An 18,291-nucleotide genomic window follows, 5' to 3' on the forward strand; every position below is an offset into this window, starting at 1 on the left:
TGTTAAGATCATGAATTTGTACATCTTGCAAAAAGTATGCTCAGTACTGTCCCAGTTTAATTTTAGTTGATTCAACTGCGTTCCGCTGTCGAGGAAAAAATGGCCGAACCCACAAGTGCTTTTGTAACTTTGTCTTTTATTAACTATAATGCTCTAAGTAAATACTCACCATTCAGACAGACACCAGAGAATGTACTGAACTTTTGTTCGCGTTAGATCTTAAAACTCAGTCATGCCTGCACTGCTTTGATCTCGTCACACTGATAGATGTACACATTCATGCATTCCCATGAATGCACATGTATACACTTACACACGCCCAGGTCAAATCCTCTTTTTTGTGAAAGAGCAAAGAGATTTTTATCAGGTAGAAAAGCACGTAGCGACTTTTTGGAACTTTGAAACTCGAAAGGGGGCACCGAAAGGAAATATGATAAGTTATGTCTGTGGAATGTCTCTGCAACAATGTGCAAACATTTTGAACTCTCACCTCATTTGCTGGCTGCTGAACTCTTTTTGTAATCGCTCAGGCATTCCTGTGCATTTGAAAACTTGAATCTAGATTTTCTTCAAACCCTCAAGTCTGTATAGTATCACAGATTATCTCACAGCTCAGTGTCTTACAGAAGCATCTACACAAGGCCTTCTATATGGGACTACCTTTGATAAAACATGCTGTAAGCAAAAGAGCATTTTTAATTTGTTCTTGACTGTGTTTGTTTTTTATAGGTGTCGGCTAAATTTGGGGGAAGACGTCATAAGAACTGAACTTAAATGCTTCAATAGGTAAGTCCATGTCTATGGTTTTTCTCTGGGATTTGAAGTTGTTGTCACATTAAGATGCCACTGGCATTCAGTCTTTGAGACAATTAATTTGCATCATGGGCCCTTTTAAAAAGCTTATTTCTGGAACATGAATTGTCATCCACGTTATATGCATCCGTTGTCACGCTGACAAATGAATCCCCTTCATTCTCGCCAAACTGCACATAACTGTTTAACCCCTTTGATTTCAATTTTGGAACTACAGTCATTCTTCGTTGTGCTGCTGGTTTGCAATGAAGGGACGACGTGAACTGAAGGGGAGAGAAAGATGGTGGATGACTCAAAACCTTGAGTTTTATAATCAGCATTTTAAACCCCAAGGCTGCCAAGGATGCAGTACAGTCATTTGACTGAAATGCACATTATTAATATGCTTTTCACAAATTCTAACACAGATGAATTTGACATATACTTTTTTGAAGACTACCACATTCCCCTGTTGTTATATCACAGTGCTTCAAGTCAAGCTACAAACTTTAAGTATCGTACAAACTGAACATTTCAAGGTTTTTATCTTGATGTATGAGTCCATTTTATCTTATGTTGGATATTGTTGGGTATTATCATATTTTTAATTGTATCTTGCTTAATTGGGAAAAGTTGGTAAAACCATTATAAGAAATCCACTTGTTCATACAATAGACCTATTGTTTCTGGCCTCCACTTTCAACTCATAGAGAGTTCAGTGTAGCTCTTCCCAACAATTAATTGGAGCACCTGGGCTTCCATTGAAAAAAAAAAAAATAGTTACACGTTAGCTTAAAGCTACTTTTGGGAACTTTAGGAACCACAAGTAGGCCTGAGGCCTCTGAGGGCAAAGTACTCCATTAGGATAACATACATATGAGGTCTGAGATGATGACATGTACTACCAACTTGTCAATCACAAGGTAGGCCCACTCTAACCACAGCCCTTTTGACTTAAATGCAGACCATTGTTTATAAAATGAAGATTTTGATAAAGGAAAGAAAGGCTTGCTTCCCCATAAGCTTCTATACAACTAGACTTATTTTTGCAACCACAGGAATTGTCAACTGAAACCATTTTAAGTAATCTTACCCAAAAGCTACATCCATGTTTCAATAGATTAGTTCGCAACAGTAACCAACTAAGACTGGAAATATATAGAGTGCAGTGTGATTTGATGATGTCGGTTGAGCTTCAGGTTCTCAAATATTGGCATTTGATTCATTTCTTTGTCATATTTTGAAATGATGCTCAGTCCAAAAGAAACCTTTTCAAGCTTTTATTTGATGAATAACTGGCAGATTTGAGGTAGTAGTGTCATGTATTACTAATATTAAATTATGATATAACTGTTTTGTTGACTACAAAGTAATAACCATGAGACATGATGGCCAAAAATATGGCTCAAAGGTTACAGCTGTGCTAAACAAGAAATGCTTTCTAATAAATGATAAGTCTGGAATTTTGTGATGGAAAATGTGCAGGGACCCTGATTAAGAGGATTCTTACAGGCGTGAGTGCACACACACACACACACACACACACACACACACACACACACACACACACACCATTAGTCCCCAGAGCTCCAGCTGCCCAGGGCTCTAAAGTCACGTTGTCCCAGTGTGATTGAAGGTCCAGCTGGTAGACCAGCCCTTTTGATCCCTTTCCCTTTTATGAGAAAGACAAACAGCTCCTCGTAGTCACCCACACTGGAGTGATTGATACACAAGCACACACACACACACACACACACACACACCCATGCACACACGCACACACACAGAAGCACACACACACACAGGCACATACACACACAGGCACACACCATGGTTACATAGAGGCAGACACATATGCAGACAGGCACATGTGCACACAGGGAAAGGGACATGCAAATGCACACACACACACGGGTGGCTGTAGCTCAGGTGGTAGAGCAGGTCATCTACTGATCGGAAGGTTGGTGGTTTGATTCCCGGCTTCCCCTAGTCTGCATGCCAAATATCCTTGGGCAAGATACTAACCCGAAATTGCTCTCCGATGCATTCATCGGAGTATGAATGTGTGTGAATGTCAGATGGGTGAATGCACAAGTTGTGTAAAGCGCTTTGAGTGCTCAGAAGAGTGGAAAAGCGCTATATAAGAACCAGTCCATTTACCATTTACACAGATATATATGCACATTTTCTTAATGGATGGCCTCTCTTCCACTGTAATCACTCTGCTAATGACCTGCTTGAACTCTGAATGAAACCCAGAGGGTGAGAACAAAAGGTGGGGAGAGCTACAGTTGAAGTCATGCAGCATGTGAACACAGCTGGCTGGAAAGATTTATTGTGGTTTGTTGTTAGATTTTAATAATCTGAGAGTTTTGGTGGTACTGGCTTTGTAATTGGTTTAGATATTTTACTCCATCGTGTATAATCAAGTCCCTGCCAGTTGACAATTTGGCTAAAGTTTGAATGAATTTCCAACACTGGAAACCAGAGACAGAGGTTTTATCTTTTAAAATACTACAAGATGAACACTGAACTGTTGAATCACCAGCTGAACTGTAGCATGCTTCAACCTGGACTCAGCTTAAAAACAATACAAACTGGTCAACTTTTAAACAAAATCAGATGATTGCTGTTTACATGGGCGTGATTAAGTGCGTGTAGAATGTCCAGCCTATTCGGTTAGGGAGTGTTATCATCACAACAAGATTCCTTGTCTAATCCCAATCAAACAGAATATGGTAGTAATAACTAAAGGGATGAATCATCTGAATAATAAGAGATGAATTTGAAAAAGTCATGCTGATTCATTCATGTCACCACCACAACCCCCACTTCTGAACAAGAGGTTTTGTTCGTATGTAAATCTGTGCAGGCTACCCATTAAGCATCGTATAAGGAAATGTAGAAGCCTAACCAGTATTACTTAGAAAGTTACAGCCATATTCCAAAAAGTGTATCATGTGATTGCAAAATCATTCATTAAAATGTTCTTATTTCTTGTCTGAAAGCCCAGGAATCTTTTTCTATTTTACTTTAACTAGAAAGATCTGTTGCATGTATTTTAGAAGTCATCAGTTGCTTGTGTTCATTGAGCTGTCCAGATTTTGTTGTGTGGGGCCAGAAAATACCTGATCTTGATATAACCGTTTTTTTACTTCTAGCATTATTTATCTGGTCTGCTGCTTGTGGGTTTTGTCTTGAATGAGTAACTTTAGCCTGTTGGTAGGTGGGTTCTATGCAATGTGATGGCATCATTAAACATCATGCATAATTTAACTTTTGTGGATACAAATGAGATGTTGTTGTGAAATTAAGACAATGCATAAATGCTAGTCGACACGATGATAATATACTGTCTGATATAAATGAGAACCTTTAGGGACCCGTGTACCAAGTTTGGTTGCCCAACTACTGATGAGAGACACATTTGATGTTTCATATTGAGTAACAGAGTAAAGGCGCCATAGCCAGCACCTTTTTCCTGTATTTATTTTAGTTGTTCCAACCCCCAAAAATGGACTGAACTTTTCTAATGTAGTTAAACTGATTTGGGCTAGCGTAAATTAATAATAGGATATAAAAGGTTTTATACTGAGCAGCAACTTTAGAACCACAGCACCAGAAAGATGCTTCTAATCATAGTTAAACTATTTTAAATTTACATTTACTTATAATGTGAAGCCACTGAAAGAGGAGGGCAAAACGTGCTCCATGGAAACAATGTTGTGTAATAAATTTAAGAAAAAAAAAAACATTTATTTTGATAGAAAGTCAACATATGAACCACTTAACACATTGGCAACCTTTTACCTGGTTTCAAGATAAAACAATCTTGTGAGCCAAATGACTTGTTAGGATCATTTCAGGCTACTTTAACAGATGAAGCGTTTAGCATACGGGTCTGGAGCTTTTGGCTATGATATAAACACAGTTAAGCATTAATATAACTGTTTATTTTATGTGGACAGCATGGATCCCTGTATTCCTAACCATGAGTCATTCTGTGATTTGCAAGGTAATATCCAACCTGAATGTTTAAAGTGGGGTTTTCCAGTAACTGCCTTCTTTTTTTAAGTTGTGCCCCTTGCGCCTATTTTCCCCTTTGGCAAACTGAGAGAACAATAGAGGGGACAAAAGCTAGACGATAATAAAGAAGAAGAGAATGTGCAGCCGAATCTTCATTTCCTTGGTGTCTACTGCCCCAGAGGCCGTTACAGGGCCTCCTTATATGGGACCAATCCACGCATGGGATTCAGAACTGAAATGAAACTGAACTTTGATGGGATTTCCCTGCAGCTAAAGTAGTGGGCACTGCGCGGTGGATGACAAAGAGCTTCCGCACGGTGTCATCCTTCTCATTTTTGCACCACAGGGCGTCAGGATGTCTGGGTTTGTTTTTAGACGGGCAGTTTGTAATGATAATCTGAGTGAGCAAAGAAGAGACTAATGCGCTGATGGTTATTTCAGAGTGTATATATAGAAGAGTATGAGAACTCAAGGGACGGTGGCGAGTAGATGGACAGGATGAAGGACAAATGCAGACAGAAGCAGAATATAAATAAAGATGGAAAAAATGAGTTGGAAATCCACAGGCAGACAGAACGGCAAAGGAAAATCAACAAAGAGATATGGGAAAGCAGAGAAGGACAAATGAAATAAAAAGGACAGAGATAGAAATAAAAAATCTAGATACTGGGAGTCCTTAGAGGTCAGACTCTTTTTCTCTCTCTCGCTCCGTTTCTCTTACGGTAATCCCTCTAGTAGCAGTTAGTTGTCAGGCTCCTCCATAAATCAACGTTTGTATGAAATACCAGCAGGAGCCAAAGGTCAAAGGAGAAAATTAGCAGCTGTCTTAGCTGGGGGGCTAATCACCAAGTGCCGCATCAGCCTCATTTCCACTTTAAAACAAACTCCCCCGACAAGTCAGGGAGGAGCTGTTTGCCTGCTCTTACATTTTATGGCACCGGGTTTTATTCTGAGATCGAGGAGGGGGGGGATTGGTGGTAGAGGAGTTAAGGGTGAAAGGGTGGGCTCCTATCCCCCAACCCCACCACACTTTCTCACATCTTTTCTCTTACTCCACTTTCACCTATCACATCGTCTTCAGGTGTGGGAGGGCAAACAGCGGAGCATGCTCCTTTCGCACTGCTTTGTTGACACATTTGAGGTGCCGCCGGAGGAGCAGTAATAACTGACAGCCTGCTTTCCCCTCAGCTCAACTCCAAGGTGGTTTTGCTTGTTGATATGGGTCCCGGTGAACCTTGATGACCTTTTCACTCCCACAATCTATTATTCCCCCAGCTTACCGTTAGGGCTTCCCAGTAGTCAAAACGTTTGCATCTTTGGAATAGACGTGGCATTACTGGCTAGCATTAGTAGACTGAAAGTTTCAGAAGTGTTTCCAAAAATGCTGAAGGGTGAAGTATATTAATTTATTTTTGTTCTTCAGGAACTGGAACGCATTGAAAATAATTTTCTTACTGCTGTTTTTCTCTTGCTGTGCCCTTTCCTCTACTGTGTTTATTTTTTGTTGTATGTTTTTCTCTGTACATGAGGTGGACAAAATAATAATGGAAATAGCGGCAAAGTTATATTCAGCCTTTTTTTTAAATAAAGCACACAGTCTCTTGGCTCACATGAGTACAATTATGTTACATTTCTGTGGGATGGTCTATTATCCGATGATAAAGTCATATTAAACACAGCCAAAGTTTCAAGTAATGATGTCTGCTTTTTTACAAGTACTGATTATGAATCATAACTTAATTTTTACTTGTGTGGACTCTAAGGAGAGCCAATAACAGTTTTGCAAGTGACCATTGTCAGTTTCTAGTACCGTATTTATACTTGTCCCAATGTGCCTCTGTTGTTCTAAACTAGTTGGCAGTGGAGTTTGTCATGCTTGACCTGAAAACCAAAACCAAAACAAAAAGCATCCAGACGTGCACAGGAGGGAATAATGGTACAAAACGGGCCAATCACAGTGATTGATAGCTGCATCAGTGCAATGTGTGCGTAAGTAATAGCACAGCGTTTCAGAAGGGTTTGTGGTTATGACATACCTACATAGGTGTAGATTTAATCCAGCAGCATACATCTCCTGTTAGGTTTCAGACTGCTCTAAAAAGTCTGTCTGGATGAGAACAGATATCTCTTATATGGTCATCTGAGGCACACGGCTCTACTGGTCACCCAGAGCCTCCACCCTTCTGCTATTAAAACCTTCTTTTTGTGAGGAGCAGCCAATCAGGAGTAGGCTGGAAAGAAAGTTAAAACAGCTTGTTTAATAAACAGGATGACCTGATGGAGAAAAAAGGAGCAATTTAAACTGTCAGTCATGGAAAGCTCCTTTATTCAGGTTTCAGAATAAATGGAGTAGAATAGAGTAGCATATATATATATATATATATATATATATATATATATATGGGGTGACCAAAAATGCTTAACAAATGTACTAAACATCAGTGTTGTTATTGATCAATCATTTATTCAAAATTCAGGTCCTAGTATCTCAGTCAGTTATTCATCTGCATAGCCTGGCTGGCACACACACACAAACAAAACAGAAAAATGATACCTAAACATGTGAAATGGAGGATCATTTGATTGTTGGATGACTCATTCTACCTCCAGCTGCTCCTAAGTATTTCACACTGCCTGAGCAAAACTGAGATAGATAGATCTATTGATCGATCGATAGATAGATAGATAGAGTCTCATTGAAAGCAAAAAATCACAGGCTTCAATAACATTTGCTTTTATAGCGTTTTACATCAATATCAGTGTTTATATATTTCTCCTTCCTCCTCCCTGCTGTTCTCCTCAAACATCAAGTTTCACTTGTCTTCTGGAATGACATGTACATTGTGATGCCAGATTCGCTGTAGTTAAAGCATATAAACAATACATAATACATGAATAAGAGAAGCAGACACGTTTCTTCTCATTTTTCTCTCATTCTTCCATGCCTTCCTCTTATTTCTTTGGCCCTCTCCCCCCTCTTCCTTTCCTCTGCCTTCACTTTACAGCTTTTTTTTCTTGCTATGCACCCTTTCTCCATCTTTTTTTTTCTCTCTGTGGGAATGTTTTCCCTATCGGTTGTCAGAGCAGTCAGTGAGGTGCATAGCAGCAGCGCTTTGTTGATGTTCCTCTTTGCCTATCTGCTGTGCAGTGTGTTTTGAAACTCACCCTCCCTTTGCACACCTGCTGAGAAGCTGCATGACACTGGGAAACATCTCACAAAAGGGTCAAAACACTTTTATCTTAGTTTTGGTTATCGGTTTAGAAACTCTCTCAGGAATAAATGAACAATATGCAGCTGGCCAGAGTTGAAGTCCCAGACGATCGCACTCTTTTGCTGCATCTGGGACTTCCTTTTTTCACAGTAGGTGGGCTTAACTCTTCATTTAGTAAAAATATTATAACCCCAAAGGAAACATTCAAAGCCCCGAATATTATAGTGAACCCAAACACAGACTTATAGAGAAAACTTCATATGCACATATGTGTGAATATGCACACATATGTGCAAGTGACCATTGTCAGTTTCTAGTATTTGTGTAAACATCACACGGCCTACTTATTGTTAGTGATCTGTAGCATAGACTGTATATAAAAGAAGGACATTGCCACCGGGGTTATTTGGTGGTTTTTGTCGTGTTTTGAAGCCATTGTGGACTCTATGGGAGACCCACATTTAGATCCAACCTCGAGTGGCCATTGGAGGGACTGCAGTTTCACATCTGGTAATCGCTATTTCAACATGTGGATGTTTTTCCTGATTTCTTTCATCACTTTGTGAACAAAGCATTTTTCCTCTCAAACATCCTCCAGAAAACTTGCTTATTATATAATCAGCTTTTCATTATGACTAATAACATGATCGTCATCCTCACAGCCTTCTACTAAGAGCTCTAGCCTTAGTGGATTTGATTTCCACTGTAATCACGAATTTCAAACCAAAAAAAAAGGAAAAGTTGTTTTTCTCATAACATTTTGTTTATGCACATATGACTCACAGTGGCTTCTTACTAAAAATGACTGAATGCTACAAATTAGGCTTTTGGGTGGCTTTGCTTTGTAAGTGCACTTTGTGATTTAACTTTTGGGGACTTTCAGAGTGTGAGGCACAATCTTAAAAGAATGTGAGTCACACTGAAACCATGAAAGCATGCATAAGCACGATAAAAGCTATAGTTGAAGGAATTTTGTTGTTGTCGTTGTTGTGTTCTCTAACTTTAAATTTGATGTTACGGCTGGTGAGTTTATGCAAAGTTTAGCACACAGGCTTATATGTTACAGTGGAAAAAAAATCAGCATGTGTTACAGATGTGCTACTTTCATGCATATTAACACAAACCCTCAGCAACTGCAATGAAAATATGTTTTAATAAAAACAACCTGAAAAGGTTTTAATGAAATCTAATCGCTTTTCTAGCAGATCATGGTGAAAATATATTCTAGGACAACTAAAAGACAAAAACCATCATCACATGATTGGCAGGTAAGTCATTTCATAAGCCAAAATCTCTATTTGACAGCTATAATAAATCACGGATTCTCTCTGGCAAGCGTTTTTGTTTCTTCATGTTTTATTGGTGTAATTTGCATTTGAATGAGAGATAATCAGAGACTTACGTTTCTGAGTTTCTGATCTCTTGTACTGAAATATTTTTTCTGATTTTCTCCTTTTTTTTTAATCTCAAACGACTTTTGTTGAACACTCAAATGCAACAAGGCTGTGTTTTGAACAGCAAAAAACAATTTGGAAATGAATTTGCCCAGTAAAACTAGAGACTACAGGCAGAAAGTAGTACTCCCTTTATGTACTTCAGAGCACAAAGTGTGTTTGAACTCTCCAAGCTGCTGAATGGGTTTACAGCTTTCTTGCAGTAGTTTGCAATCTGACATAAAAATGAAAGTGTTGTAGTTGCCTAACATTATGCAAATGACTGAAGCCATAATTTTCCTTTACTTTTCACTTAAGCCACTTTTGTAGCTTTTAACCTCTGAGGGCCAATGCCTTGTTTATTACAATTTCTATAACTGATATATCAATGAAATCAAAACAAATCAAAACATGACAACCACACAAAAATCCAGAAGTGCACAACAAGTCGAAACACCAAAGCAAGGCTTGTCATCTTCAGTGAAGCTGCAATTTGCAATGGCAACAACTGCTGGCATAAATTGATCTTAAGTCACTGATGACAATTGATGTTTCTTATATATTTGATACACCAGCAATTGTTTTTCTAGTCTAATGTCAAAGTATAACAAACATCCCCTCAAAGAAGTCCCCAAAATATATGTGGTTACAGTTACAAACAACATTAGTATAATAAGTGCCATTAAAAAAAAGTAATTACGTTGCATTTTTTGTGGAAGATTCTAATTTTTCACGAGATCAGATCATGCAGTGTCGGTTAACTTTCACATTAGCTTATCAGCTAACCAGCTCGTCAGGTATCTGTGTTACAACTTGTGGTTCATGTGTTTCGGAGTTTAGGTCCTTTTTCATGTGGTGTTTGCATTAATGTGATCTTCAGTAATTATGCTCCCTTAAATCCTGTGAGTGCCACTTTCGTTGCTGTGACAGGCTTCGTGACAAACAGTAGGAAGGAGCTCCAACCTCGCAGAGCTAAAAGTAGAAATTAAAAAAAGGGTTTTAATATAACACCAGTCCTTCACACAGGTGATGAAATATTTGTCTGGTTAATGCTAAGCCACACTGAATTGTTTCGTTTTGCTGCAGAGTCTGACACTGTGTTAGGACATAGCCATACTTGTCTGTTGGAGCGTGTCGGTACTGGCAAGATGTGTATGTGCTGAAATCACAATGGCTATAAATGTTGTACATTAAACAATGAACTGCTGTCACATTTCTCTGCTGGTTTTCTTGTGTACTGTTGTCTCTTCTTGCTGTTCTGCCCAGAATTCAACAGCCGAGTGCCGGATCTATGCGGCAAATTCATTTTCCTTATCAGTGCATTGAATTTGCTGTCCAGCAGAGCCTCGGTTAGTTAGCAGTTGTCAGTTTGAACTAGCATTTTATTTGGCCTCTAATGGGTCTTAGTGCTCGTTGCTATCAAGCACTTTTCAGTATCATTTGTCTGATGCTCATTAAGGACGGCTAAATGAGCTCAAAGTGAACACTCAAACATTTGCCTTGCTTTCGCAGTCACAATCGAGAATCACTTGATTTTTCATGCATGATAAATTAACAAACATAATTAATACTCATGAAATTGTTTTATGGAATTACAACTGCAGGAACAACTGACACAGCAAATTTAGCGCAGTATGCACAGAGTGTAGCATCAAGTCAATTAAACTTCTGGGATATTTATCTGGTCAGTTAAGTAGCAGAGGAGGTTGTTAATCAGTTTCAGCTGCTTTGATGTTAATGAAATTAACAACAGGTGTACTAGAGGGGCAACAATGAGACAACTGCCAAAACACAAATGGTTTTCCAGGTGGACGCAACTGACATTTCTTTTCTTTCTCAGCTTTTCTGACTTTTTCTTTATTAGTTCTGCATTTTGCAAAGCTCAGCGTCACTACTGAGCAATACCTGCGCTTTAATGTGGCCGAATAGGTAGTCCAACTCCTCAAGGATGACACATCAATACGTGCCTTTGCCAGAAGTTTTGGAGTGTCTCCCAGCACAGTCACAAGAGCATGGAGGAAATTCCAGGAGACTATCCTCTATTATAGCTGGACTTTAACCCATCAGCAGGACTTGTATCTGCTCGTTTTTGCAAGGAGGAACAAGATGAGAACTGCCCAAGCTCTACAACATGACGCCCAGCAGGGTACTGCTGTGAATGTCTCTAACCAAACATTTTCAAATATACTTAATGAGGGTGGCCTCAGCATCCTCTCCTGGGCCCTGTGCTCACTACCAAGCACCATGAGCCCGGTTGACATTTGCCATAGAATCCTAAAACTGGCAGGTCCCCAACTGGTGCTCGGTACTTTTCACAGATGAGAGCAGGAGAACACTGTGGAGAACATTAAACTGCCTGTAACACTGTACAGCGTGTCCAGTTCGTCAGTGGTCAGTGATGGCCTGGGGAGACATATCCATGGAGGGACTTAAAGAGCTCCATGAGCTACGCAACGGCACCGACTGTCATTAGGTATCAGTAGAGATGGGAATTAATAAGAACTCATCGATTAGATTCCTTATCAATTCTGTTATCAGTTCTTACTAGGTTCTAATTAGCTCCAATTTGAGAGTTGCCGCTATCTCTAAGCAGCACATCAAAGACATTACATTTATGCAAATTAACTGCATGTTATGTTGTCACATGTTTGTCCATGTTTGAGTCTTTGCTTTCTTTGTTGTGATCAGTGTTAAGGTCATTACTCCAAAAAGTAATGTATTACACATATTACACAGAACATTTTTCTCAAAAGTAATGCAGTACATTATTTAATTACTCCCAGGAGAAAGTAATTTGTTACGCTACTTGTTACATTACTTTTGCATTTCTCTGTGCTGCAATGAAGTAGCATGCCACATCATTCTTTCACATTGTTTTTTGGGGTACCTTTGAATTCACCCCTCTATAGATTGATAAATTAATTTCCATTAAACTATGTGGCATCTTTCAGTTCCCAGTTCATATCAGTATAGATATGACTTCTTTCCACAAACTGAGATCTGATGTGATTTCAAACTGTCCCTTCATTATTATTTATTATTGTTTTGGGGGGTTTTTTTTAGCAGGGTAATTTTTTTATAGTTCTGTAGACATTTATAACAAAGCAATCCAGCAAGCAGATTGTTTTTCTAGCTGTGCAAACTGTCTTCCACCTTAGGAAGAATGAAAGAAACACAAACAGTCGCACACTCTGTCCGTCTGTACAGACTGGCTTGGCAAACATTTGCTCACATCAGATAGAGTTTGGGTTACCACAAAGGTTTGCCAAGCCAAAACGGATTAGGCCAAGCATCACAAGCATTGTTTCTATACATTATTAAACTTTTAAGCCACCGAAAAACAGGATTGTAAGAAAAAAAACGGGGAGAGTGGGAAGAGAAAGTAATTATTCATCCTCAGCACTCACATGCACCCCACAGCTTCTATAGCAAATCCCTCACTCAGCTTTCAAAAGATGACCATTCAAGTTTTATTTCTTATTTTTTACCTTGTTGGAAGCCTAACCTGATTGTTGTCACCCTTGATTTATTTAGACTCTTCCCGAAGTTGAAATTAAAGTTTATTTTCTCAAATTGGTTCTTTTTAAAGGAATGGTCTTAACAAGCCATAACAAGCAGATGAATGGCTGCCTTCTCAAACTTTAAGGGTGTTATGCACCATGTCCGACTTCAAAGCCCGTCTTAACTCCACACTTTAATTGTATCTTCTTCAAGCCTGTCTGCCTGACCGCCATCTGATTCTGCTGACAACTACATTCTTCTCTCTTCTTCATGCTCATCCTTCTATCGCTGCACTCTTCTCTCCGTCTTTCTCCATCTGTCATGGCAGATACAACTTTGCAACCCCCCACTTCCAGCTCTTCCAAAGTCTCCTTGCTACAAGTGTCAACTCAAGCACGAGCCCCAAATTACTTTTTTTGGATGAGTGTTGACATCTACCACTCAGTCATCAGCTCATTCACACTGAATGATGCTATTTGCCTCCCGCTCATCCGCTCTATTTATTTCTCTACTGCCACTTTCTTTCTTTATTCTTTTTTTTTTTGGTATTTCTCTCTGAGCCTACAAACAGACATTCACGCTTCTCTCCATATGGGCTTTAATTTGCCATTGTCCCCCAAGATATTCCTCGCTCAGGCTTGAGATAAAGGGATAATCACTTCAAAGGGAAGCTGAGGGGGAGACTGCCCCCTCCCTCCCAGCTGAAAGGAGAAGTGGACAATACGCTAATTGAGAGGGGGAACTGATCACAGGGTCTGTTCAAAGGGACGCCTGGCCACGCCCCCTCTTTCCTCCGACGCACTTAATTTTATTAGTGTTTATGGTGATGCTTCAGCCAAAATTATCACTCAAACCCACCACAGCCTTTGAACTCCCAAATATTGGGTTATTTGCAATTATCCTCCCTCTGTACTGTTTTTTTTTGTTTTTTTTTTTTTGCTTCTGTGCTATTTTAGCTCAAGTGTAGGATTTTGAGTAGAGGAAGGAGGACTAAAAATGAGCTGTATAGAATTTATTGTTCGCTGTGATGTGATGCAAATCCAAAGTTTCTTATGAAAAAGCGACAAAAAGTGGGTATAGAGGCCTACTGTCTGAGTGATGCAATTAATGCAATGAAAAGCTAAAATAATGTTGTTTTAGAAAAATCATTCCTTAATTTTCACTGTCATAAATTTATGTCCTTTTTCCTGTGAAAATACATACCTTGTCTCTGCCTTTAATATGAGCTACAATTTAAGATGATCTTCATCTATGTTCTATGCTGATGCACCAGATGCCTTTAATTTCTTCGGAACCACGAGCTCCCAATTAGCCTCCAGGTCACCCTGTTTTATTGGGGCTTTATAGCAAGTCAGTGGCAGCACTCTCGTCCTGTATTGTGCTTTTAAAGCATTTGGATCTTCCTGTGAAATGGTTAGGGCCTCAACAAAAGGGTCAGGGCAGGGTCAACTTCAAAAAGGGGCTTCTTGCGGCCACTTTACAGCACCCTCTCTCTCTTGACACTGCTAAGCAGAAGAGCGCACATTCATAAGGTCAGCAGGTGTGGTCTCATGGGCTTAGAATCTCATGACACTTGTCAAATGAATTAAAGTAGGCAGCAGCTTGCAGTTTTTCTTCCATCTTTGTTGATCACAGCAGTCTGACTCATAGAAAACGGATTAAAAACAAACAAATCTTCAATAGCCTAACATTGCACGTCATTAAAAGTAGACTTAGCAAAGCACGAGCAGGCTCTCGGCCTGTCAGCAAAAATTCATTTTTTCATTTTTTCTCCATTTCCCAGTGAGATGTGCGGCCTAATTTAATTTGAGTGAAGATAGCATCTTATCCAAAATGTGAAATATCCTACTTTTAAGATTGTCCTGCACTTCAAAAATTACATTTTATAACCCCTCTATATCACAATTCTCCTTTCAAAGCTGACTTTAAAGATGTCAGTGTGCAGATAACACTACGGCTACATATTTCATGGCTTTAATTTGGACCTCACGATCAGCCAAATGTCACTTGAACGTCATAGTGCCAATGCTGCTGACCTATTTCGCGTTCCATCTCGCAGACTGAGGCACTTATGGAGCATTTTGGGTGCTGGATTGTTTGGATTTGTGCAATGTTCCATTTACAGAATCATCCAGTAGTAAACTAAAAGCAATGATGAATGACCTCTTAATATTCAAACTGTCTCTCTCTCACACACAGACACACTCACACACACACACACACACACACACCCACAAACAAACACACACACACACACACAAAAGAGAGAGACTCTGCTGTCTGCTGTCATGCAGCTTTCTGATAACACCAGTGAAAATTTCCTAAAAACATGCAACATTCAGGAAGTGGTTGGCAGGATGTCAATGTAATCAGCTGGACTCCATTGCTGTAAAGAAAAAAAAAGAAAGTACTAGTTTTCTGTAGAAAGCTGAACTATTTCAAAAATACACAACACAATATGTCAGAAACAAAATATCGTTGCAGGGAGCAAGTATCTATAACAGAAACAGTACGATCTTATACTACTGCAGATGGATGAATGGAATTATGATACAGTGATTTTGCAATACTCAACACACGACAAAAAAATCATTTATGATATAACCTATGATATTAAAAATGTGTCATTTAAAATAATTACTTCTCCCGTTTGCCATTTTTCACCCATTTTCTTCTTCACTCCATATTACAGCCATGCTGCTGTAATAAATGCACTATATGGTTTAGTTTGGTATTGTCTTGCAAAAATATGCAAAGTCACCCCTGAAAAAAATGAGAAAATCTTGCATTAAAACTAATTTATACCTTCCAGCAATTATGGGATTTCCCCAGATGTGCAACTGCCAATTCCATAGACACTAATGCGCGCCCATTCAGCTTGCAGAGATGCAAGCTTTTGAACTGAGTGCTGATAACGAACCGGAGGGTCCCTCTGTTATTTTGTCCAGAGAACACAATATTCATGTTTTCCAAAAGGATTTTAAAATGTTGTCTTTCCAATTTTCCACTTTTCCCCAGTCCATTTTAAACAAGATTACAGTGTTTCCCCATACCTCTTCTTTGCATGATAGAGCTTTAACCTTTGTGACACAGTGAACTGTGTTCACAGACGGTGATTTCTGTAAGTGTTCCTGAATTCATCCAGTGATTTAAATGACTGTTTTTTTTTTATGTAGAACTGCCTAAAGGCCTGGAGATCAGGAGCATCAGGTATTGATTTTTGGTCTTGTCCCTTGCGCACAGAGATTTCTCCAAATATTTGTGATATTATTTACTGTAGTTGACGAGATATTCAAAGGCTTTGCAGTCTTACACTCAGCAATATTATTCAGAATTTCCCAGTTTGAAGGTTTTTGCAGATTGGTGAACTGCTGCCCATCTGTACTTCTGAGAAACTCTGTCCCTAAGATGCTCTTTTTATACCCAATCATGTTAATGACCTGTTGGTAACTGTGCTAATTAATTTCAAAAGGTTCTGTGTTCAGGAAATGTCTGTTTCTTTTTTACTTTATTCTGCATTTTGTTGCACCTATCCCAACTTTTCTGAGACATTAAATACCATCAGATTCAAAATGAGCTACAATTTTCACAAGTATTATAATGTATCAGTTTAAGCATTTGATATGTTTTCTATGTTCTATTGTGGAAAAAAATCTGGGTTTGTGAGATTTGCAAATCATTGCATTCTATTTTACACAAAGTCCCAACTTTTTGGGAATTGGGTTTGTACATCCAGAAACCAGCAGGTGATGTCTTGATTGTCACACATATACATATCTATACATATGTTGTCTTGGGTTTATGGTTGCTGATCTTACTCAGCAATTAGTAATGCCAACTGGGAACATAAATGAATGTAAATACAAAAGACATGCAGACACAACGGTGAATCCACATGGGATCTGGTACAAAGCATGCTTATTTCCCGATGTATGACATGAATTAATCACCACTTGGGGACCTCAGAGAAGTTGGATTTCATTACTTCTCTTGTCCTGTACCATCATGAGAGTTTTGTGAATTTGAATCCTCTGACTTATATAATTATATTCTCCTTTAAAGTTGATTTCCAACATCAAAGGGACAATATAGCCTTTGAAGTACCATGGGATTGGATCACTGTCTAACCCACTCTTTAAGATTCTGTCACAATGACATTAGGGAAGTCATGTGAATTAAAAGACTAGAGAACAGCTCTTGCCTTTGCTCTGTGTCCAATTTCAATCAAAATGTCATGCTGTGCCATTTTAGCTGAATGTGGAACTGGCAAGTGAGTTAGGTTGACATCTTTGTGGCTAAAATCCTGTGACTAATATGTAAATTATTTGACAGTTACACTCCGTGGGATTATCAAAGCAGTGCTATAACCCAAAAGAATAAGTTTTAAATCATCGTGGACATTGTTTGAAGTCATATTTAAGCATAACTTATTTACTGTCATTCCCTGTACTCTGGGGAATCTGTCATTTAGACGGAATATGGGAAAAACTGGGAGTATAATAGTGCCACAAACTGGTGGAATAATTAAGAAATATCCTGCTGTACAACAGGTGATACATAAAGGCTGCAGCAGTATGCACAGAAAAGTATTCATTATAATGGCTTCTGCTACTGCTGTCACTCCAAGGAGCCACATACAACAAAAGTATCGCTTTTGTTTGCTTTGTGTTTCTGTTGAAACTTTGTGTAGTAACAGACAGACTGTGAGAGTAACGCCATTGGCGCGGCAGATCACTTACTTCAAGCTCCAAAGCCTCGGGGAGTTGGCTCGAGATTGCTTGTCTTTGATAAGGTCCTGGCACACAACTAAATCCCGTCCCCGTCTAGAAAAGTTTAATAAACCTTAATAAACGTCGAAACGCTAAAGTCTGCTGATTAAGAGCAGCAGAACAAAATACACGATAAAATTATCAGACAATCCCACTTAACTATCCGTCTTCCTACTCGCTTTTATTTTTTTTATTTTGTTGAATATTGCGAAGCCGGAGCGCTGGGTTTTTATGTATCTTCCGGGACCAGGCCAGCGGTTCATTACTTTGAAGTCCACAGTTAAACCTTTAGCCCAGTTGGTGTAGAAACAGCCCGGAGGATTTCTACCGCCTGCCATGATTTCTTGAAACACTACCTGGGGAGAAAAGTAGAGAGAAAAAAGCTCTTCTCCTTTATTCGCATTTAAGGGTAAAAAAAAACTGTCCGATGTGACGGTACAAGGAGCAGAGCCGGGGCTGGTTGTATATATGCGCAGCCTGTTGTTGGGACTACTTTACTTTCACGTTTTCTAATCGAAGAGGCTACTCGGGTACATGGATGGTAAGTTGTAGGAAAGC

General features: G+C 39.1%; 1 protein-coding gene across 2 annotated transcripts in view; it reads left to right on the forward strand.

The window, feature by feature from the left end:
- LOC309708458 (axin-2-like) overlaps positions 1-18,291 on the forward strand; it is a 45,767-nt gene that overhangs the window by 11,140 nt on the left and 16,336 nt on the right. The window contains exon 2 of one of the 2 annotated variants that reach the window (XM_082536528.1): positions 730-786. The gene's annotated coding sequence lies outside the window, so the exon portion shown is untranslated. Of the gene's footprint in view, positions 1-729; positions 787-18,024; positions 18,275-18,291 lie in introns of those variants that run through there. The other variant, XM_082536526.1, reaches the window with a different exon arrangement.

The sequence above is a fragment of the Aulonocara stuartgranti genome, assembly GCF_965226115.1.
Source record: "Aulonocara stuartgranti genome assembly, chromosome: 6".
Lineage (NCBI taxonomy): Eukaryota > Metazoa > Chordata > Actinopteri > Cichliformes > Cichlidae > Aulonocara > Aulonocara stuartgranti.